The sequence below is a fragment of the Dendrobates tinctorius genome, unplaced genomic scaffold, assembly GCF_039654945.1.
Source record: "Dendrobates tinctorius isolate UK_male_01 unplaced genomic scaffold, ASM3965494v1 ptg000027l, whole genome shotgun sequence".
NCBI lineage: Eukaryota > Metazoa > Chordata > Amphibia > Anura > Dendrobatidae > Dendrobates > Dendrobates tinctorius.
The window spans coordinates 4,134,265-4,159,609 of record NW_027361695.1 but is presented as its reverse complement, the minus strand read 5'-3'; the positions used below and the strand labels follow the sequence as shown (position 1 = coordinate 4,159,609).

At 43.2% G+C, this 25,345-nt stretch overlaps 1 protein-coding gene across 10 annotated transcripts in view; it reads right to left on the bottom strand.

Moving 5' to 3' along the window:
- FOXP1 (forkhead box P1) overlaps positions 1-25,345 on the bottom strand; it is a 794,287-nt gene that overhangs the window by 690,977 nt on the left and 77,965 nt on the right. For all 10 annotated transcript variants that reach the window (XM_073569710.1, XM_073569708.1, XM_073569704.1 and 7 more), the window contains exon 3: positions 2,576-2,668. The gene's annotated coding sequence lies outside the window, so the exon portion shown is untranslated. The remainder of the gene's footprint in view (positions 1-2,575; positions 2,669-25,345) is intronic.

Sequence of the window (25,345 nt, the reverse complement as noted above, 5' to 3'; positions counted from 1 at the left end):
TTACCGCATAATTGGTGGTCTGGTATTTAACTCTATGCAGCTACATAGTGGGCCCCAAGAATGATTTTCTCTGGTGGGCCCAAGGTGTTCCAGTCCGACGCTGGACACAATTATTAGAAAATGAAAGAAACACAAGATGACTGACAATCTTCCTCGGTCTGGGGCTCCATGCAAGATCTCGCCTCGTGGGGTAAGGATCATTCTGAGAAAGGTCAGGAATCAGCCCAGAACTACACGGGAGGACCTTGGTCAATGACCTGAAAGAGCTTGGGACCACAGTCTCAAACATTACCGTTAGTAATACACTACGCCGCCATGGATTAAAGTCCTGCAGGGCACTCAAGGTCCTCCTGCTCATGCCAGCCCATGTCCAGGTCCGTTTGAAGTTTGCCAATGCTCATCTGGAGGATCCAGAAGCATGTGAGAAGGTCATGTGGTCAGAGGAGACCAAAATAGAACTTTTTGGCATTAATTCCACTTGCTGTGTCTGGAGGAAAAAAAAAAAAAAAAGGATGACAACAACCCCAAGAACACCATCCCAACCACGAAGCATGATGGAGGAAACATCATACTTTGGAGGTGCTATTCTGCAAAGGGGACAGGATGACTGCACCAAATTGAAGGGAGGATGGATGGGGTCATGTATCGCGAGATTTTGGCCAACAGCCTCCTTCCCTCAGTGAGAGCATTGAAGATGGGTCACTGTAGATAAATAATAGATTAGATAGATAGGATACACAAATAAGTTTGGTCTCCAATAAGTTCCAGTAGATAGACAAGTATATCTATGATTAGCTGAAGGACGCCTGTTAACACCAAGTGGCCCCTTAAACTAGAAATTCTTCCTCGTCTTCAGAAGTGAGCACTTCCACTAAACTTGTCTCTTAGTATTACCACGGAACTCATCACAAGGATGTAATTGAAACCTTGAGGTCCATGAAAATAGATCAGTACTGAAGCCTCCTGCTTTCACTCAAGAGTACTTAAGTTAACATGCAGATGAGCTGATGCTTCTCCAGCCGCTGTAATTCCACAGTATTTCTCCGCACCACCTGCAGCTCTGGATTCAATAAAACCTGCTCAGCAGAGGCTCCGACATTACACAGCTCCGAGTGTGGCCCGCTGCAGCCTTTTGCATCAAGAAGACCCTTTTTTTTTCTTTTTATAAGGTGGAGAACTTATTCATAGTAAACGTTAATCAATGCACCATCATAAGAGTGTAATCAGTGCAGTAAGCCTCTGTTCACATCATGTCTGAGCGATAAGTTCAGAACATGATTAAATAACAAAAATGTTAAAAACTGGTGAAAATAGTACATTTTAGCTCAGCAATTACACTTCTGGAACAAAAACTGAAATCTGTAAAGATATTTTACACCACTCTCAATTTAGGGGTAAAGACTGACCCACAGGGGAACCATTCATCCTACAATGGCCAAACAATTTTTAGTTTCTGCACTCCCCTTCTTTCAGAAGTCAAGGGTAAAGGATGGGGGTCATTATACCAGGAAAGGGTTCAGAATGGGGTCATAGGATCTCAGAATGGGGGTCTTTATACCTGGATGGGAGTCACTATAACAGTCTGGGGTCAAGGATGTGGATCATTATAGCAAAATGGGGCTCATTATACAAGGAAGGTGCCCAAGATGGGGGACATTATTCCAGGATAAGGAGTACTGTTACAGGAAGGGACCAGGATAGGGGACATTATTACAGTAAAAGTCCCAGGACTGGGGATATCATACCAAGAATTGGCCCAGGACGGGGGGTTGGGACATTATTACTGGAAGAGGCCCAGGACTGGGGATATTCCACCAGGAAGGAGCGCAGAATGGGGAACATTATACCAAAATGGGGGTCATTATACCAGGAAGGTGGCCAAGATGGGGGGACATTATACCAGAATGGGAAAACACTATCAGGAAGGGGCCAGGATAAGGGACATTATTACAGTAAGGGGGCAAGGATGGGGCATGTTTTAACAAGAAGAGGGCCAAGATGGGGGACATTATAACAGGAAGGGGCTTAGGATGAGAGACATTATTACATAAAGGGGCCAGGATGGTGAACATTACTACAGGAAGGTGTCATGATGTGGACACTATTATACCTATGTGTTTATAGGATCTAAAATGCTACAAAGGCCCTTACATCTGACGAACATGGAGGTGGGGGCTCGAGTCCAAATGTTGCATGGGATGGCAGTTATGCCACTGGATGTCAGAACTGCCATGTTTGAAGCCTTTTACATTCTGCGATCACTTTTGACAGCGGCATTTAAAAAGGTCAAATTGCTGCAATCGGAGCCAGCTCTCATTGTATCAGTAACTCTGAGGTGTCGGCTGTATAACACAGCAGGTACCCATGCTCTACGGTGCACGCATGACATTTGTAATTGGCAAATAGCGTTCATTTTTTATGATTTGTGCAATGAACAGGATACAGAGTAATTGTAGTTGTAGACACTTCAAGAATAGCTATGAAAACAAACAAAACAACAATACAAAAGAACATGTGTAAGAGCTTCGATTATCATTTTCCCACCGTACTGCAAAACCAAATATTTGTGACTTACCAGCTTCACCGTGAGACATCACACCCCGTCAATCCTCATGCCTCACTATTCAGATATCACACACACACCCTGACCATCAACCATCGACGAAGCCTAGAACACAAACAAAACAGGAACAGGGTGAAATAAGCCAAGAAGTCAACAAGGTAAACAAGAAACTGGAAGGACGACTTGTGCCACGCACTGCTGTGTAAATAATGCGCAATAGCCAGGGCTGAGCCAATATACAGAGTAACACTTTTATATATAAAAAAGAAAAAAAAAAACACTACATAAAAGTTCAATAAAGGAGAAAAAAAAAAAAAGAATTTTGAGATAAAACTCAGTTCAAAAAGCAAAACTACATCTCCAGACCGCAAGTCAAATTGGGGACCATTAGAATAAAGGGTGTGAGTGTTGAAGAACTTAATCTCAGGCACTGATAATGAGAACAATTGTCTAAACGGCTGTGCTACCCTACTTCTGTAGTGCCCATACACTTCTATGGGAGACAGGGTAGCACAGCCCACCCAGGGATGTCTCTTAAATCTCAGGCTCCTGAGACAGGTATTTCCCATCTCAGTGTTTCAAAATCCCCAAATGCTGCTATTTTTGCTTTTTGATTTGCCAATTTTGACAAGACCGGCCGACCATCTAATGTGTATAGACTCTGACAGCAGATGTAAAGGGAAGGAAGGATTGGGCATGTTGTTAAATTTCAACCAGAGGAATCAGGTAGTGACTTACTTTCACCTTCTTACAGAAAAAAACATGTGAATGCTCTACCAAGTTGAGCGTGCATGTGTATGGGTGGGACAGAAAAAAAAAAAAAAAAAAATTGTTACGCCAGCTTCTCTGGAACTCAAAGACAGGATATTAGGGTCATAGAAATGTGTGCGGCATTGTATTATATGGACAAGGATCGTGTGAGCGTGACAAGGGGGGGTTCGGGAAGCATTTTCTTAGTTTCTAAGGGGGGATTTTCTTGTATTAATAAAAATGTAAGAAAAGTAATATTGCTGCTATATTTATACATGCCTATGTATGTATTGTTATCCTTCTTATTTTCTTCAATAAAAACTATTTAATTAAGAAAAAAACCTAGTATTGTTAAGTATTGGAAATTAATGCACCATTTCTGCATTTCTTAGCAGGAAAAAAGTGTTTTTTGCTGCGCATTTTTCCCTACTCATTAGTATGGGTGAAATTTGCAGCAAAAAAATGCTGAAAGAATTGACATACCGCAGATTTATATCTGCGCCAAATCTGCAAGACATCAAATACATTAGACAAGTGACCACTGCTGCCAATCAGAAGTCTCAGCAGGGACGGCTGCACATGAGTACTGAGCCCAGTGATTGCCTGCAACGGTTATGCGACAGATGTACATAGACCGGTGGGGGTGCTCCAGAGCAGGAAAGCAAAGAGGGGCATTTGTAGGAGAGCGCAGAGGGCCATTGCGTGTAATGCAGCGGTCGTATTTGCAGGTTTATTGCATTATACAGTCCCGGCATATGGGATAATGAAGACTACAGGACCACATTAATTCAGTATAAATTGCTTTGAATTCACCTAGTGAAACTCTAAGCGCGTCGGTAAGCGCACGGCGAGTTTATTTCATTACACTGACATCTCCATAGAAGATGGAAAAAAAAAACAAACAAAAAAAAAACCAAAGTGATCTGTGAGCTGCGGAGGCGCTGTCATTAGCTCGCTCTAATCTGACGCCGCCACGGATGATGTATCAAGTCTCCCTAGTAATAATCATGTCCCCCGCGATAAGCAGCGAACATCTGATGTAAACAGCGCCGATACAAAATAAGGACACCGTGTCATGAGCCGAGACAAAACAGGCCAGTTTGTTATGGCGAGCTATTAGACAAGCGGAGGGAAGCATCTCAGCCACAGTACCGGAAAAAAAAAAAAAAAAAAAAAATTCAAACCAATATTCTTCATTGAAATAAAAAAAAAAAAGAAGAAACTTTGCAATTTGTCTTAATTAGAAAAAAAAAATCCACCGTTTTGTGAATACAGCTCCTATGCGGATCGGTGTGTTTCCTTAGTTTTACAAACCCCATATGAAGCTATAATAAAATGGTACAAATGACAATTCTCCAATAAATGCATTTTGTGTATGGATTTCTTCCATTGGGATCACCGATTCCGCACCTTTGCTCTATTCATTGTAATCTTTAAAAGTTTTTAAACTGGTCAAAAATATTAAAAGAAAAGATTCCCCTGCAGGTCCCATTCCGGCACTTACCCAGCACTGTGCCTGTGCATCCAGCTCCTGATCCAGATACACTGAAAAAGCTGGAAATACCCAATCAGCGGCTACAGTAATGACCCGCCTCTGCCTAGGATTGGCTGAATAGTCACTTCCAGGGCATCAAGGATGGTGCCAGGAAGCAGATAAGCAGGGATCGTTTAAGTGCCAGGATGGGAACAATGGTTGATCAATTCATACGAGTATCAATTCTTTCATTTTTTTTATCAGTCTGATGACTTTTAAGCAATGATTTTTATACCCCTGAAATACCCCTTTAAGCCACTGGTATTTTTTGCAGCATAAATGCCTGAAATGATCTTCATTTATAATCATATAATCCAAAAAAATGGCAGTACCTGCACCCGGAATCTTGCATATTGCTCAATGGATGATGAGCTTAGAGAAATTTTAGAAGGTAACGAGGGCTGAGAGCCGAGGTACTGCCATACCGCCGGTTATTTATTACAGGCATGCAAATTGCCGGGCCGGATTAGCATGGTGTAACATCTTAGCACTGTAAATAATTAGCTATGTGTTTGTGTACTGCGCTCCGTGCCGTCAGGTGCTGCACTTGTTTATCATATCGAGCATTATCCGCTCCATCTGCTACTTTGGGTGATGGCAATCTTTGGACTGTCCGGGAGGGTAGTGACTAACTTTAACCATTTGCTTTCTGACATTCAGTTATATGCAAAAAATTGGGGGTATTTATTTTCCTTTTTAAAAAAAAAAAAAATTAAAATGTAAGATTTTTTAAAAGAGGAAAGAGCTAATTCTTTGGTGTGCATGGCGGAGGTGGAACATTTTGTACATGCTCCACCATATTTTTACTCTTGGCCACCAAAGATAATTTTAGGTATTACCTGGTATTCTGGAAGTTATCTCCTAACCCACGACTGCAGAGACCCCTACTGATCCCAAAAACCAAGGCGCACATGATTGCAGCAGTGGATGATCGTGTGTACCAACACTCCAATAGTTCTTAATGGGGGCGCCGGAGATAGCCTAAATCTGCGCTCGGCTGGTGTTCGGCACTCCAGTAAGAATGAACGGAGCAGCAATGTGCATGTGCACGATCGACCACCTCTCCATTCACATGGGGCTCTTCAGTGTCCTAGTTTTTAAGATTGGTCAGACCCCCAGTGAGCATTAGGAAGTTATCCCGCAACAAAAGTGGTGGAGACCCCGTAGGAGTCAGATAGCGTTGGTACCAAGTACTGAGGAGCAGATGCAATTATAGAGTCAGCAGAGCATTGGTGACTTATGGAGAGTCCAAACCTTCATCTATCATTAACAGCAGCACAAAACACTGAATGCAGCCGTACATCACCAAGCACAATCCCGGATGGAGTGGTGTAAATCCGTCACCACTGGACTCTGGTGGAAACGTGTTCTGTGCAGTGACTGATCACATTCCTCTATCTGGCATCTGATGGACAAGTCTGGGTTTGGTGAACGCCCAGACAACGTTACCCGCCTGACAGCATTGTTACACTAAGAAGACGTCAATTAGGCTAGGTGGGTTGAGATTCAGCAGGAGCAGGCATTATAGGCAATGATGAGATGTCAATCAGACTCGGTGGGTGGAGATACAGCAGAAGCAGGGAGCACAGACGCTGATGAGCTATCAATAACGCTAATATGGGCAGAGAATCAGCAGGAGCAGAGAGGAGGGACACAGAGGAACTGTCATTCGGGCTAGGGGGGTGGAGAATCAGCAGGAGCAGGGAACATAGGCACTGATTTCATGTCAGACTAGGTGGGGGGGAGAGACACTGAAAAGCTATCAATCAGGCTAGGTGGGTGGAGATTCAGCAGGAGCAGGGAGGACAGACGCTGATGAGCTATCAATAACGCTAATATGGGCAGAGAATCAGCAGGAGCAGAGAGGAGGGACACAGAGGAACTGTCATTCGGGCTAGGGGGGTGGAGAATCAGCAGGAGCAGGGAACATAGGCACTGATTTCATGTCAGACTAGGTGGGGGGGACATTCAATAGAAGCAGGGGGGAGAGACACTGAAAAGCTATCAATCAGGCTAGGTGGGTGGAGATTCAGCAGGAGCAGGGAGGACAGACAATGAGGAGCTGTCAACCAGGCTTGGCGAGTTGAGATTCAGCACAGAGAATGGACAACAAGGAGCTGTCAACCATGCTAGGTGGGTGAAAATTCAGTAGGAGCAGGGAGGTTGGACAATAAAGAGCTGTCAACCAGGCTGGTTGGGTGGAGATTCAGCAGGATCAGGGAGGATGGACGACGAGCTGTCAATCAGACAACGTTGGTGGAGGTTCAGGGGTAGCAGGGAGGATGGACAATGAGGAGGTATCAATCAGGCTAGGTGGGTGGAGATTCAGTAGGAGCAGGGTGTATGGACAATGAAGAGCTGTCAATCAGGCTAGGTGGGTGGAGAGTCAGCAGGAGCAGGGAGGATGGACAATAAGGTGCCATCAATCAGACTAGGTGGGCGGAGAGTCAGCAGGAGCAAGGAGGATGGACAATAAGGAGCTGTCAATCAGGCTAGGTGGGCGGAGAGTCAGCAGGAGCAGGGAGGATGGACAATAAGGAGCTGTCAATCACGCTAGGTGAGGGAAAACTTTCAAAAAGGATTATGCTATCATGGATTTTAATCCCATGGATCGACATCCCTGGAGAAGGATGTGGCCCTTTTAGTGTAGTCACAAAAATTCTTTCAATCCAATCTTGCTACAATCCTAGCAATATACATACCACAGTATTTAGTATGGATGAAACAAGCAACACTGCTCTGTACGGAAGGAGTAGTATTCCATCAGTGGACCCTTCTACATGTGTTCAGCATTTTCCATTAATCTAAATCAGATGAAGATTAACCTGGGAGCCACGATGAAGATGCTGCAGTTATCACACGGTGTTCATGGACAATAACGTGTAGGTTTGGATGCCAGCATTCACACTTGTTGGAACAATCGAAGCCAGGCGAGGCCTCCGCCGCTCAGCATCTCCGAGCATGAACACGCGCTGGGGGAATAGGATGTACAAACACCTTGTTCTTCCAAACAGAAGCGCTCTGATTTCTAAGTTTTCATCTCACCCATCGCACACTTCTCTCCTCAGTCAAATATCCATATTAGAAAGAAAAAAAAAAAAAGTCTATGGGGAACAGGGAAGAAGCAGCTGCCGGATCCCAGAGGACGCCAGGAACAATCAACATGTTTATTCTGTAAACTGTTACCCAGTCCACAAAAGACATGAGAAATCTTAACGACACAATTACAGAATGTACATAAACCTGACTTACGATTTTATTCCTTTCAGTTTCTTTGACAAGGATCTCAGAATTGACTAATTTCCATGTGTTTAAAAGGAATGTTCTTAAGGGACAAACAGACATTATGGGGAAGTTGGGTTCGTCTGTTTGAGACCTCTACACTGTGGACAAGATGCAAACCATGAACCATGGAGAGAGGAAAATCTTAGCCGTGTTTTGTTTGTCCCAACCCTTTGGTACAGGATGACAAGAATCTGTAGAGGATTCCCCTCCCCTGAGGAACGGCACTGAAAAGGTTGCAAAATTGACCTTTGAAAAGGGTGTAGCAGTCAGACAAACCCCTGGCTCTACTATACTGAGAAGTAAAACCTGGAGAGCCCATATTCAGCTTTAGACTAGGGTCCCCTCTCATCTACATATGCCTGTGATGCCATTAGTAAAGGCTTCCCCTCCGGCAGACTAAACATGACTGTCTGAATAGGCGCCTCCTCATAAAGCAATATAAAATCTCCCCGCCCCAACACCAGCTATTCGCTGGGGGTTAGGATTTGATGATATTACAACAATTTGGACAATCTAACCAAAAGGTCAGTGGACACAGCCCCTCTGATAGTAATGACTGGCCCTTTGGGTCCACACAACATCCCTATGTGTTGTCAAAGGATAACTGAAGCAGAAAAACTGCATGCATTTGGCCTGTAATATCAAAGAGAAAAAAGGTTTTTCACATTTTTATATACATTAAAAGGAGTATTATGAACAAAATTCTATTGGAATACTGATGCTGACCTAGAGTTACTGCTTTTATTATACTTCAGAGCTATATTCTTAATTCTGCTACCTTCTTTTGGAAAATAGTCAGGAAATACCAGTAACACCTCATATGACCTCTTATGCAAAATCGGTCAGACCAGCCTCCAAAAAGGTTTTGGACACTTTTATAAATGATCTAGATAAGGCCTGTTTCACACTTCCGTTTTTGACAATCAGTCAAGATCCGCCGAATTGGAAAAAAAACGGATCCGCCATTTTTCTACGCGGATCCGTTTTTTTCCCATTGACTTTCATTATCGACGGATTTTGACTGATGTTGGTCCGTTGCGTCCGTTTTTTTGCGGATCCGCCAAAGTTTTGGCGTCCGGAAAGATTTCAGAACGGACCATGCAACTTTTTTTTGGCCTACGGATCTGGCAGACACTGATTTAACCCGAAAATAGGGGGGGAAGCCAGCACTGCTTGAGGTTAGAACGCATAAATTGGAGTGCATATGCACATAATATCTAGCTGTATTCAAAAGTGAGACATTTAGCAAAAAAATTGATCAATTCAATTGAGCCACCCCGCCGCGCCAAGGCAATCTCATGTGGGGGGTCCTACTCTACATTTTTAATAAATGCTGTGCCATTACGGCCTCCTAAATACATTTAGAGCATGACCACATCAAGTGCAATCTGTACCTGGACATTACTGGATCGCTCCCATGAAGCCAGATGAAGCAAGTGCAGATGAAGGCCAACCAGGTCTGAACATAGACATATCAGGATTGACCTCCACACATTGCCCGACCAGCAAACATAGATGAAGGGCGATGTTGGCCCAGACACAGGTGCACAATTAAATAAAGCTTGGGGCAGGGCGGGGCTGCCGTGTGTGTGCACAGCAGCCTAATCCATCACGGCGGCAGCGCGGCGGGGTGGCTCAATTGAATTGATCAATTTTTTTGCCAAATATCTCATTTTTGAATACAGCTAGACATTATGTGCATATGCACTTCAATTTATGCGTTCTAACCTTAAGCAGTGCTGGCTTCCCCCCCATTTTCTTACTGATTTAACCCTCAATTCTCTCTGGATGGTGGATGAAAAATCTCTCTCTCTCTCATCACCTAAGTTGGTTACTGCTCCCGCCTGCATCACCGCCCGATCTGCTGCTCCCGCCTGCATCACCGCCCGATCTGCTGCTCCCGCCTGCATCACCGCCCGATCTGCTGCTCCCGCCTGCATCACCGCCCGATCTGCTGCTCCCGCCTGCATCACCGCCCGATCTGCTGCTCCCGCCTGCATCACCGCCCGATCTGCTGCTCCCGCCTGCATCACCGCCCGATCTGCTGCTCCCGCCTGCATCACCGCCCGATCTGCTGCTCCCGCCTGCATCATCGCCCGATCTGCTGATCCCGCCTGCATCATCGCCCGATCTGCTGATCCCGCCGGCATCATCGCCCGATCTGCTGCTCCCGCCGGCATCATCGCCCGATCTGCTGCTCCCGCCTGCATCATCGCCCGATCTGCTGCTCCCGCCTGCATCATCGCCCGATCTGTTGCTCTCGCCTGATCTGCTCCCGCGATTCGCCCGATCTGCTCCCGCGCCGATTTCGTCATGCTGCTCCAGGATTGACGCGGTATTTCTCTTTCAAATTTCACCATCGGCGGATCCATACATCTGCCGATCCGCTCACACACGTTCCTGTCAGTCCGCCTGCGGATCCATTTTCCGCTATTTTGGCGCATCTGGACTGACAGGAAAAACTGATGTGTGAAACAGGCCTAAGGGAACTGAAGGTAAATTAATCAAATTTGCAGATGATGCAAAGATTGGAGGGATAGCTAACACTAGAGAAGACAGAGAAATAAATCAGAAGGATATAGATAGGCTTGAACAATGGTCAGTGACTAATAGAATGGTTTTTAACAGAGAGAAATGCAAGATTCTACATCTGAGCAAGAAAAACGAAAATTACATCTACAGAATGGGAGGAATAGAACTAAGCAACAGCACATGTGAAAAAGACTTGGGTATACTAATAGATCACAGACTACATGAGTCAACAGTGTGATGCAGCAGCAAAAAAGGAAAACAACACAGTTCAGGGATGTATTAAGATATATTCACACAAACCCAAAATATATATGTTGGGGAGAAGCATAGAGTCTAGATTATGTGAAGTAATTATCCCCTCTACTCCTCCTTGGTCAGACATCATCTAGAATACGGTGTCCAGTTCTGGGCACCACATTTTAAAAAAAGAGAAATATTTTGAGCAAGTTCAGAGAAGAGCGACCAGGATGGTGAGCGTACTGCAAAGTATGTCTTACAAGGAACGATTAGAAGGCTAAAAAAGGTTAAATGGAGACTTAATAGCTGTCTACAAATATCTGAAGGGCTGTCACAGTGTAGAGGAATCACTCTCATTAGCACATGGAAGCATGAGTAGCAATGGAATTAAACTGAAAGGGAGAAGATACAGATTAGATATTAGAAAAAAAAAATTTTGACAGTGAGAGTGATCAATGAGTGGAACAGGCAGCCACGAGAGGTGGTGAGCTCTCCTTCAATGGAAGTCTTCAAACAGAGGCTGGACAGACATCTGTCTGAGATGGCTTTGTGAATCCTGCACTGAGCAGGGGGTTGCACACAATGATCCTGGGAGGTCCCTTCCAACGCTAACATTCTAGGATTCTATGAAGATCATGATATTTTTTTTACCTGGTGTAAATGCCTCTGTTCTCCTGAACCGGCGATGTTCTTCTCTTGTTCCGGAGTCTCTTTATTCATGAGATATTGCCTCTCTTCCTGGTATAAAAATCTGGTCTTTTAGCCAATAGGGCATGGTCCTCGTGAAGATGCCCTTAGAGAAAAGTTGATGATCACGCCCTCTTGTCTAACAAGAATGGATTTATATATAAGGAAGAGGAGGCCATATCTCAGGAATGGAAAAGAGCAGGAAAAAAAGAAAATCATTGCTGGATTCAGGAGAATAGCGGCATTTACACAGGGTAAAAAAATGACAATTATTTTGGAGGTTGGTCTTTACCCCTAGCACCATTTTTCTGAATCCAAGATTGTTTTTCTTTTGCTAGTGCTCCTCTCCGTTCACGAGATATGGCTGCCTTTTTCATCATATAAAAATCTAGGTTTTTTTAGCCAAGGATTCCCACTCTCCCCACCTTGTAGTACCACATTTCTCCTGCTGTGGCCGCTGCAGCAGCAGAAATGTAACATCAGATATGGCTTCCTCAGGCGATCAGATGGTCACCAGGCTCCTCTTTATCTAAAGTGAAGTAGTCTCTATAAATATATAAAAGCTTAGTTTTCATTAAGAAATTAAAGAGTCTGACACCCTAATATTCCGCACCATTCCAGTTCCATTAACACCCTATCAAAGGAACATGACAGAACGCTAAGATTCCGACTTAAGGTTTTCCAGGTGCTAAAGATTTCACAAACTAGCAAGAAGCAGATCATGTCAAAATAAAACATGTTAAACATTGCTATACATATTCTTAATATATTAGTTAATTTCCTCCATCTGTCCTCCGCCAAAAGAATCCTGACTTATCGAAATGTCAGGGATTTTAAGAGGGAGGTGGAGAAATAGCAATTCCAAAGTTTCATCTGAGAGGAGGTGAGGATGCTCAAAGTTAATTTCTTGTTAAACCAAAAACACCAAGAAGTTCACAAAGGGAACACTCAAGAGTCTAATGGGCGGGGCATGACACATGGACTCCCTCTTTGGTGTCCTGCTCTGCTCTCTCAGGCCTATAAGTTTCGCCCGGAGTATTCTTCACATGCTTTTACGGTATTTTTTTTTCATTGCACACCGCATTACCAAGTCTTTTCAGGCTTCATAGCAAACAAACATCACAACAATTCTCTGGGGCCGCATTTAATATATCCATATTATAATTACATTTAAATATGGAGAAACGCATTAAATCAGCATCAAGACAGGCAGCAGAGCACAGGAATTAGATTAGGAGTGCATTACTATCAGGTGTTTGCTATTGACCCACCTAATGCGGATGTTTTAGGAATGTGAGACGCCACAACTTACACCTCCTGACCGCTTATTCACAAGTACGATGATATGTGCAGTTCTGGCCGGTGTTTTATTACATCGGGTTTATTACCATAAAGCTCCGCAAGTAATGCTACTTTAATAATTATACTATTTCATACAATAAACGCCAAATTATAACTTACATATAAAATAGAAGTCAAGGAAAATTATAAATTACTCTATAATTAAATGACATTATCCTGCACTGATCCTGAGTTACAGCCTGTATTATACCCCAGAGCTGCACTCACTATTCTGCTGGTGCAGTCACTGTGTACATACATTATATTACTGATCCTGAGTTACAGCCTGTATTATACCCCAGAGCTGCACTCACTATTCTGCTGGTGCAGTCACTTTGTATATACATTACACTACTGATCCTGAGTTACATCCTGTATTATACCCCAGAGCTGCACTCACTATTCTGCTGGTGCAGTCACTGTGTACATACATTACATTACTGATCCGGTACTGATCCTGAGTTACCTCCTGTATTATACCCCAGAGCAGCACTCTATTCTGCTGGTGCAGTCACTGTGTACATACATTACTGCTCCTGAGTTACATCCTGTATTATACCCCAGAGCTGCACTCACTATTCTGCTGGTGCAGTCACTGTGTACATACATTACTGATCCTGCGTTACATCTTGTATTATACCCCAGAGCTGCACTCACTATTCTGCTGGTGCAGTCACTGTGTACATACATTACATTACTGATCCTGAGTTACATCCTGTATTATACCCCAGTGCTGCACTCACTATTCTGCTGGTCCAGTCACTGTGTACATACATTATATTACTGATCCTGAGTTACATCCTGTATTATACCCCAGTGCTGCACTCACTATTCTCCTGGTGCAGTCACTGTGTACATACATTACATTACTGCTCCTGAGTTACATCCTGTATTATACCCCAGAGCTGCACTCACTATTCTGCTGGTGCAGTCACTGTGTACATACATTACTGATCCTGCGTTACATCTTGTATTATACCCCAGAGCTGCACTCACTATTCTGCTGGTGCAGTCACTGTGTACATACATTACATTACTGATCCTGAGTTACATCCTGTATTATTCTCCAGAGCTGCACTCATTATTGAGGGCTGGAGTTGGGGAACACTGCTACAGAGTACATACGCTGTACATTTCTCGATAATGAGTCATCTAATTAAGGATGTACACATGTTCAGTATGTCATAGGTTTTCACAATCTGACAACTGTCAATAAGACAAACCTTCCTAAGCCGTCTATATGGGCAAGCAGGTGATAGAAAGCTAAATAAAATTACACCTTGATATCTGCGATCCAATGTTTTATTCCAGAGAAATCCACATTTCTCTTAATATGTAAATGAGCTGTTAAGATCTATGGGCTGAACATAGATCTCCCTGAGAATCTAAAACCTACCAGAAGCAAAATGATCATATACCCTGCAGTAACTAAAAAGCAAAATTGCATTTACGTAACATAGGGTTCTTAGGAACATTGTTTTGGATAAAAAAAAAAAAAAAGCATCACACCGCCGGCAAGGTGACCACGTTCAGGATAGTCCTACACTGTCTAATATTAAAAATGGCCTTCCTTCCTTGAGCTGGGAATTACATTTAAAAGCTTCCCTAGGCTGGTGTCCACAGTTCGGGACCCGGTTCTTTGATTGCCCTTATTCACACGTTGAGGTCAACTCTGTGACACATGGTAAGGTGTTTAATATTAAGCAGTGTAGGACCCTCCCGAGCGGGGTCACCTTGCCGGTGGTGGGATGGGTTTTATGCTACTTTTTATTAAAAACATTGTTACTAAAAAAAAAACCATGTTATTTAAATGCACTTTTGTTTTTTGTTTTTTTACTTACTTAGTTACTGCAGGGTATGAGACCATTTTGCTTCTTGCAGGTTTTTTCATTCTCGGAGAGATCTATGTTCGTCCCATAGACCTTAACAGCTCATTTACATATTAAGAAAAATGTGTATTTCTCAGGATTAAAACATCGAACCGCAGATATCAAGGTGTCATTTTATTTGATTTTCTATCACCTTCATGCCCATATAGATGGCTTAATAGGGTTGATCCTACTGACAGATTCCCTTTATAGCAACCAGTAGGTTTCCAGAGCCTCCAGAACGTATTAAGAAAAATGTGGATTCCTTGGGAATAAGACATCGGATCGGAGATCTCAAGGTATCATTAAATTCAGTTTCTTATGACCTACATCCCCGTATAGATGGCTTAGGAGGGTTGTTCCTACTGATAAATTCCCTTTAATTTTTTTTTTTTTCAAAATCTTCTACTGCGTCATTTCAGGCTTCAGTGACAGACAAAATATAATCCAAATTTAGAAAATGCAATCCCCAAAATTTCCATTTGTCTTTACCTCCTTTGCGGACCTTTTTGGGTGCATAGTAAAGCAGCCAGTAGTCGTCTGACCAATGTTGCAGTAAATATTTGTGGTTTTTACACCTGTCCTTTTATATCTTATACTACAACCTTTTTTTTTTATTTTACCTTGTGAAAGTAGATGGGCGCTATCCCCTGCCGAGCACAGGGATCCTGCTGGCTTTGCCAGACCCTGGAAACATGTTTTGAATGACCAAATGCATCCACAAGTTTAATCGTCGGAACCAAAACCAGACACAACAAACCACAAAACAGTCCGCCCTGGCTCATGTGTGCAGGATCCAACCCCAGAAGTATTTACTGAAAACCTGATTTCTGCCACAGGCTTTTTTCTGACAAGAATGCCAGATTTTGAAAAGTTCCAGGTAAGAAGATTGGGTCGTCCTCGACATACAGGGTTAGTCATAAATTAACTCCGGGAAAGGAAAATAGAAAAAGCAAGTGTGTACTCCACGGTGTTCCTTGAAGAACTTTAGGTGAAAGATCCTTAGCCAAAGCTCAATTTTTGACACACATGGTGGCATGGTATTCCTAAGATTGGGCCATTAACAGGTCATAAATATGGTGCAAAATCATTGACCGGCGGGGAGGTAGGCAAGTGAACACATCGAGGAACCAAACGGAGACATTGGAAACAAAGTCTAGAAGAAATGACAAGCACATCTCACTTTTTAGTATTGGATCTTGTTCTTCTTGTACTTCCAACCTGGACAATATTCATGGACTCTAAGGGGTCAAGATGTTGACCGCATTGGGCAACTTTTTTTTAATTTCTCAAATGGATCCTGAGACATTCAACCAATTTTTATTTCAGTGTCATTGGTCCTACTTCATATGATACACAATTCACATTTCTATTCATGTCCTACCCCTGATGAAGCGGTCTTGAGCAGCGAAACACGTGGGGTTCCTTTCCCACTGACATCCATTATTATCTTTCAGGTTACTCAGTACTTGTTTTTTATAATGCATACCCCTTTTCACATGTAAATCGCCATGGAATAAATGGCGCTATAATAAGGGGAAGAGTCTTGAGGAGATCATTTGCATATTCCCAGTGCCTTCTGGGATAAGTGAAGAGTCTCCACGAGCTCAACGATCACTGGGTTTTGGCCGTTGCAGCTGAAAAGAGGAAATCGAAAAACCAGGGGAAGAGTCTTGAGGAGATCATTTGCATATTCCAAGTGCCTTCTGGGATAAGTGAAGAGTCTCCACGAGCTCAACGATCACTGGGTTTTGGCCGTTGCAGCTGAAAAGAGGAAATCGGAATAACCGCGCGCCTATCGGCGCACAAATTTTGGCTCATCGTTCATCGTTTTTAAGAAATCTCAATATGGAAGAGGCCAGGAGCCATTTGGTGAGCTGCATTTCTTGCTACATGTTCACAGATTTACCAGTGGAAAAGCCAAACTTCACATGCCACAAATGCAAGCTTGTGTCCCTGTTGGAGGAAAAGTTGCAAAATCTCGAAGAGAGGTTAGCTACGTTGAAGATCATTAAGGAAGGTGAAGAGTTCTTGGACAGAGCAGAATTATCTCTTCATGTTACAGAAAGAGAAGAAATTCGAAGTGCACCTGAAGAAACAGAGGAATGGAGACATGACCCAGAGAAGCAGGAGGATCAGGAGGCAGTCAGCACCCATACTGCTCAGGAACCAGTACCAGGCTCTCACGCAGGAAAACGATGAAGAAATACATCAGGATAAGACTTTGCCCACAAACAGCAACCTTGTACGCCTTCAGAGTCCTCCTGGATGGAGAAAGAAAAATGTTGTGAAGAAGAAACGGAGCGTGGTGGTCATGGGGGATTCCCTGTTGAGAGGAACAGAGGCCGATATCTGCAGACCGGATATAACTTCAAGAGAAATGTGCTGTCTTCCAGGTGCAAAAATTAAAGATGTGTCTGACAGGATATCAGGACTCTTCAGACCTACAGATGACTACCCATTCCTGCTACTACATGTGGGGACAAATGACACCGCAAGAAACGACCTGGAAACCATCTGCAGAGACTTTGAAGACTTAGGCAAGAAAGTGAAAGACCTGGGAGCGCAGGTGGTCTTCTCTTCCATCCTCCCAGTGGATGGCCATGGAACAAGGAGGTGGAATAAGATTCTGCAGGTGAACAACTGGCTACGTCGATGGTGCAGTCAGCAACGATTTGGATTTCTGGATCACGGAGTGAACTACTTATACGATGGACTACTTGCTAGAGATGGGGTGCACCTTACGAAGACTGGAAAGCATGTATTTGGAAGTCGCCTTGCTACACTTGTAAGGAGAGCTTTAAACTAGAACAACATGGGAAGGGAAGCAAAAGACCAGAAAAAGCCATACACCTGACAAATGCTATTGAGAACTCTGCTATTAGAAGTGGAAAGGAAGAACAAAGACAAAAGAATCTAATTAATACAAATATTGGAGAAAGAGAAACCAATCACAAACTAAAATGTTTCTATACTAATGCACAAAGCATGGGCAACAAACAAGGAGAATTGGAACTACTAACACAGGAAAAGAAATATGATGTCATTGGAATCACTGAAACTTGGTGGGACAATACACATGATTGGAATACAAGACTAGAAGGATACAACTTATTTGCAAGAAACAGACTTGATAAACGAGGAGGGGGTGTTGCATTGTATGTTAGAAACGCGTATATCTGCACAGAGATTGAAGCTTCAGAGACTGGGAGTTCTGTGGAAACTGTTTGGGTAAGAATACAAGGACAGAACAATGGAAAGGACACCATTGTAGGCATTTACTACAGGCCGCCTGTGCAAGCTGAAGATATGGATGAACTCTTTATGCATCAAATCGCCAAGTTCTCCAAAAAATATGACATAGTTGTCATGGGAGATTTCAACTATCCAGACATTTGTTGGGAATCTCTCTCAGGCAAAACTAACAGGTCAAGGAAATTCTTATCCTCTCTAGCTGACAACTTTATCTTCCAAAAGGTAAGGGAGAAAACAAGGGGAACTGCTACCTTGGATCTAATCCTTATAAACAGGGAGGAAATGGTTGAGGAGGTAAAAGTGGCTGGGACCCTAGGAGGTAGCGACCATGCTATTTTAGAATTTTGGATAACTAGAGGCGGAAGACCTGTGAAGACTCAGACGTCAAGGTTAGATTTCAGAAAGGCAGATTTTAAGGGACTCAGAAAAAGAATTGGAGGGATCCAATGGCTGGATATCCTTAAAGACAAAAATGTCGAGGAAGGATGTGAAATCTTGAAAAATGAAATTCTCAAAGCACAGTTGTTAACAATTCCGAAAAGAGGGAAGAATAGGAAGCATTTAAGGAAACCAGGATGGATGAACACAGAACTTAAGCACATGCTAAAAAGGAAGAAAAAAATGTTTATAAAATGGAAAGAGGGAGGCATATCTAAAGAAGAATATAATGCTGTCTGCAGAACCTGCAGGGCACAGATAAGATTATCTAAAGCTGAAAATGAATTGAGGCTTGCAAGAGATGTCAAAAGCAATAATAAAAGGATTTTGGGGATGTCAAAAGTAAAAGAAAAGTCAAAGATGCTATAGGATTTTTACAGGATGAAAATGATGAAATGGTAAGACAGGATGTTGAGAAGGCTGAACTTTTAAATTCCTATTTTGCATCTGTTTTCTCTCAGAAAGGAAATGTAACATCAACTGTTATTCACTGTCCTATTAAGGGAATAGAAGAATCCAGGATATCTATAAACAGAAAGATAGTGAGGAAACACTTAGCTAACCTAAATGAATTCAAGTCTCCAGGTCCAGATGAATTACACCCCAGAGTACTGAAGGAGATAGCAGAAGAAATTTTTGAACCCCTCTCCATAATCTTTGAAAATTCTTGGAGAACAGGAGAAGTGCCAGAAGACTGGAGAAGAGCAAATGTTGTTCCTATCTTCAAAAAGGGGAAGAAGGTGGACCCAGGCAACTATTGGCCGGTGAGTCTGACTTCTATACCAGGAAAGATCTTTGAACAAATTATTAAACAACATATATGTCAATACCTGGATAAGAATGAAGTGATTAAACAGAGTCAGCATGGGTTTGTAACTAATAAGTCATGTCAGACTAACTTAATTTCCTTCTATGACGGTATCACTGATTGGGTGGATCAAGGAAATGCTGTAGATATAGTATATCTTGACTTCAGCAAAGCATTTGACAAAGTCTCTTATACAATCCTTATTGAAAAAATGACTAAGTATGGAATGGACAAGGCAACTGATAGGTGGATTCATAACTGGCTTAGTGATCGGACCCAAAGAGTGGTCGTAAATGGCTGCACATCCAGTTGGAAGAATGTCTCAAGTAGGGTACCACAGGGCTCTGTCCTGGGTCCTGTATTGTTCAACATCTTTATCAACGATTTAGATGAAGGAATTGAGGGTAAACTGATTAAATTTGCTGATGACACAAAGCTAGGAGGGATAGCTAATACTAGAGAAGAGAGAGAAAGGATTCAAAAAGATTTAAATAAACTGGAGAAGTGGGCAGCAACTAACAGAATGGTTTTTAACAGGGAGAAATGCAAAGTACTACATCTGGGCAATAAAAATGAAAAAAAGCATATATAGAATGGGAGGAATAGGGCTAAGTGACAGCACATGTGAAAAAGACTTGGGTATACTAATAGATCACAGACTGAATATGAGTCAACAGTGTGATGCAGCAGCAAAAAAGGCAAATGCAATTCTAGGATGTATTAACAGAAGCATACAGTCTAGATCACGTGAAGTCATTATTTCCCTCTACTCCTCTTTGGTCAGACCTCATCTGGAATATTGTGTCCAGTTTTGGGCACCACATTTTAAAAAAGACATCAACAAACTGGAGCAAGTTCAGAAAAGAGCGACCAGAATGGTGACCGGTCTGCAAACCCTGTCTTATGAGGAAAGGTTGCAGGAATTGGGAATGTTTAGTTTGCAAAAGAGACGACTGAGAGGAGACTTAATAGCTGTCTACAAATATCTAAAGGGCTGTCACATTGTAGAAGGATCAACTTTATTCTCATTTGCACAAGGAAAGACTAGAAGCAATGGGATGAAACTGAATGGGAGGAGACACAGATTAGATATTAGAAAAAACTTTTTGACAGTTAGAGTGATCAATGAGTGAAACAGGCTGCCACGAGAAGTGGTGAGTTCTCCTATAATGGAAGTCTTCAAACAGAGGCTGGACAGACATCTGACTGGGATGATTTAGCGAATCCTGCTTTGAGCAGGGGGTTGGACCAGATGGCCCAGGAGGTCCCTTCCAACTCTACGATTCTATGATTCTATGATTCTAATTAATAAGAATAATTTGAACTATATAGGTTTTTTTTTCAGATGTATGCTTGGTGCCCACGACGTCTGCCATTTATATCAAAATTGGCAAATCATACTCCGCACGCGAAAATAACATACATCCAACGTATGCCATTGTATGAGCGCAAAGTGGCATATGTCGTCCACAGGATACCGTGTATATTGTGCCGTAAACATATGTTCCTGTGTGTAACTGACCCTGCCATTAAATGCAGCAAACATAAAATACACACTGGTGTATACAGGCCTGACGAAGGCTAAAAGAAGAATGGAAGCCTGTGGATATGTTTGATGTCTATGCCGGGAGGAATATAAATGCACCCTAACAATTAAATAGTAACTATTACATTGACTTTTAAGAATGCTGCTTTCAAAAGGTGGCGCTAGAGTTCTAGTCCTCTTTTAAGAGATAATTTGCATATTTAATTTCCCAAAGGAGCATGCATGGCTTGTCTTGTCACTCAGGGACAAACGTTACACCTTAAATCTCTCCACAAAGGGAAACATTACCTCTTATAGCCCAAATTATTACATTAAAATAAATATCTCTATATATAAAAGTGTGTGTGTGTGTGTGTGTGTCTGTCTATGTGTCTATGTATGTGTATCACCAACCAATCACGAAGCAGCAGAGTGGGACATCAACCAATCACGAAGCGGATGAAGAGCGGGGCTGCGGACAGATACAGTAGGACGGTGCACGGAGAGCGGGGCTGTGGAGGAACAGAGCGGGGCTGTGGAGGAACAGAGCGGGGCTGTGGAGGAACAGAGCGGGGCTGTGGAGGAACAGAGCGGGGCTGTGGAGGAACAGAGCGGGGCTGTGGAGGAACAGAGCGGGGCTGTGGAGGAACAGAGCGGGAGAGCAGGGCTGTGGAGGAACAGAGCGGGAGAGCAGGGCTGTGGAGGAACAGAGCGGGAGAGCAGGGCTGTGGAGGAACAGAGCGGGAGAGCAGGACTGTGGAGGAACAGAGCGGGGCTGTGGAGGAACAGAGCGGGGCTGTGGAGGAACAGAGCGGGGCTGTGGAGGAACAGAGCGGGGCTGTGGAGGAACAGAGCGGGGCTGTGGAGGAACAGAGCGGGGCTGTGGAGGAACAGAGCGGGAGAGCAGGGCTGTGGAGGAACAGAGCGGGAGAGCAGGGTTGTGGAGGAACAGAGCGGGAGAGCAGGGCTGTGGAGGAACAGAGCGGGAGAGCAGGGCTGTGGAGGAACAGAGCGGGAGAGCAGGGCTGTGGAGGAACAGAGCGGGGCTGTGGAGGGAGAGAGCGGGAGAGCAGGGCTGTGGAGGGAGAGAGCGGGAGAGCAGGGCTGTGGAGGGAGAGAGCAGGGCTGTGGAGGGAGAGAGCAGGGCTGTGGAGGGACAGAGCAGGGCTGTGGAGGGACAGAGCAGGGCTGTGGAGGGACAGCGGGACACGGATGTAGAGCGCGGCTGCGGAGGGATAGAACGGGACGGCGGGAGGAAAGCGGGGCTGTGGAAGGAGAGAGCGTGATGGCGGGTGCAGAGCGGGTCTGTTAAGGAAGAGAGCGGGACCCACAGTTAGGTACTATGCCCGGGCAACGCCGGGCTCTTCAGCTAGTTATGAAATAAAATTAACACTATAGTAAAAATATCCAATCTACAAAATGTTACATTTTTATATACACATAAATCAATTTATTTTTTTTCTTACTTAGGCCCATTCCTGTGTTATCTACTGTATGTAGAAGCGTTATCAGACATTGTACAGGAGGAGGTGAGCTGTAACATCACTTATTGTGAATGGTGGATCCTGTGTTATCTACGGTATATAGAGGTATTAGCTTTCTCTCAAATACTGAAAGAAAAATCCAAAACCGTAAAAAAATAAAATACTGTTAAAAAAAAAAAGGTACAAAATATCTCTTGGCAAATAGCATAAAATAATTACTTGCCTTAAATATGCAAAAAAAAAAAAAAAAAAAAATTAATAACAATGCAAAATGTCTTCATTGTAAACCTAGAACAATGCCCGCTGACTACAATTTAAATAATATGTGTGAACAGGCCGTAACATTAACCTTTCCAAGCCTCTAAAAGAAGAGGAAGAAAGAAAAAAAAAAACCCACAACAATTCTTTAATGTCTCGGCATTCACAATGTGAGGGCTATGTGCCTATTATAATCAATGCGCTTATTGTGCCTCTAAACTTGTTAGCACTGAATTACAGTAATTTTTTTTGCTTACATGCACAGTGTTGCCGCTAATTGAAGGTGCCCAAAAATAAAATACAATTGCGAGCACAACATGTACATAAGTTAGTAGTACAATACTAACACAGACATTAGACGAGAGCGGCCAAGTGATGCAAATTTTGCTCCTTTTCTCGCCCTGCGTTGAAAAAGTTGGCAAAAAAACAGAACTATAATATATGCCTCCTGCGAGGTTGGACTCTGAAATTGTCAAATCAAACTCCCCAGCGAAACCTGACCGCAACAACAATGTGAATTAAACAATATTGAAGCGCACAGGGCGTATTTAAGCCGTCTCTGGGGGCGCAGACTTTTCTATATACGGTGCGTACAATTTCCACTGGCAGCCGGGGACGGGGAAGGAAGAATAGTTGTAATCAAATTTTATTGCATCTCTATATAATACATAAAAAATACTTTACAAATCTCAAATGTATATGGGTGGTCTGTAGTGATGAGCGAACGTGCTGGGATTAGGTGTTATCTGAGCATGCTCGAGTGCTAACAGTGTCTTCGGCGTGCTTGAATAATATGTTCGGAGTCTCCGCGACTGCATTTCTCGTGGCTGTTCAACAGCGGCAAAACATGCAGGGATTGCCTGCGGAATATGTTGGCGCTATATAAATTATCACTGGCTGCCACCAGATTGCAGAGGAGGCCAGTGGTAAAAAAAAAAACAAAAAAAAACAAACAAACAGTGACTGCAAAGGACTCGCACCAAGTTCTTTTGGCATTAGGAACTGAGCTTTCAGTTTGTACAGTAAGGTGCGTACTAAACGCTGAAGGACTCGGCTCCAATATGCTCGAATCCAAAGAAATAAGTCACAATAAGTCAAAGAAGTTTTGGGTGAAGCATGGTGGTGACTTGGTGACGGTGATGCCTACAAAACATGGAGGTGGTTCGGTGATGCCTACAGAAAAGCATGGTGGTGGCTCGGTGATGCTTACAGTGAAGAATGGTGGTGGCTCGGTGATGCTTACAGTGAAGCATGGCGGTGGCTCGGTGATGCTTATAGTACAGTATGATGGTGGGTCGGTGATGCTTACAGTGAAGCATTGTGGTGGCTCATTGATGCTCTGGGGCTTCTTTGCTTCTACCGGCAGAAGTAAAATCGATTCAATTAAGTATCAGAAAATCCTAAAAAAAAAACATCATGCCTTCAATGAGGAAGTTGAAGATGGGGCATCATTGAACCTTCCAACAAGAATATGGATCCCAGACATACCAGACAGAATACGAGCCTTGGTTTCGGGAGAAGTCCTGAAAGATTTTCAAGTGGCCGTCACAGTCGCCTAACTTGAACCCCACTGAAAAATTTTTGTAGACTGTGAAGAGGGCATTTGTAGCAAACCCAAGAATATTAGTGACCTGGAGGCCACTGCCCATGAGGACTGGGCTAAGATTCCTTAGGATCGCTGCCAGAACTTGGTGTCTAGCAACACATCATGTCTGCAGCAGGTCATAACAGCCAGAGGGGCTCAACTATATAGAAAAAGCACTTATGAAGGGGGGGGGGGGTTGCAGCTACATGTAAGGACTTGCACTAACACTGAGGTTGTTCCGTCTGTACAGATATACTATCACCTCAAGGGGATAGAAATGTTAGCTATAGATTAAAACTGGCTGCCAAAAGAAAAACCAGTTTTACATCCATCCAGGTCACAGAGGCTCAGGTGTGATTAATGTATACATTGCTAATGATTTTAAAAAGTGTTAAAGGAGAACTTTAGCTAGAGGTTTCTATAAAAGGGGTGGTCTAGGACTACAAAATTGATGGCCTAGCTTGGACAACCACTAGATGTCTAACTCTTAGAACCTCTGCCAATCCACTGAATGATGGGGTCGGTGCTTTATCATGTGCCACTTTTCCTTCATTGTTTACCAAGAACAGCGCCGTTCTTTAAGTAGTGGATGTGTCTGGTATTGCAGTCCATTCCCATTTATTTTTACCAGGTTTAGCAAGAACAGCATTGACATCAATTGGGTCTCTTCAATAAGTCTACTACTTCACTAATATATACCGTAAATATTTTCCCACTTTTCTGAATACTTATATCTACCAACAGGGGAGTATATATAGGGGGTACACTGGTCCTCGTGTCTGTGGGGGCAAAAGGATTTTCTGTCTCATAAACCTCCCCCAGTAATATCAATTATTAAAGGTGTAGGTTGCAGTAATAGTTATTGTGGTTTATAAATTAAATGGAAATATACTCGGGACTACAAGAGCTGGAGAAGGACAAGGGATTCTGGTTACAAGTAAGCTGAGCAGCAGAGTACTCAATGTCAAGCAGCAGCCGCAAAGGCAAATAAGATTTTGGGGCGACCTAAAATCTAAAAAGCTAAAATGCAATTTATTCCTTCAAAGAGGAACTTACAGGGGACTAGAGGACAGTCATTGAGTGTGGGGAAAAGACAAATATAGCATCTAAATAGAATAGGGATCTTTACAGTTAGAGCTATCCGACTGTCTAATGACCAACCGCAAAAAGTAGTAATTGCAGACACTTTATCCAC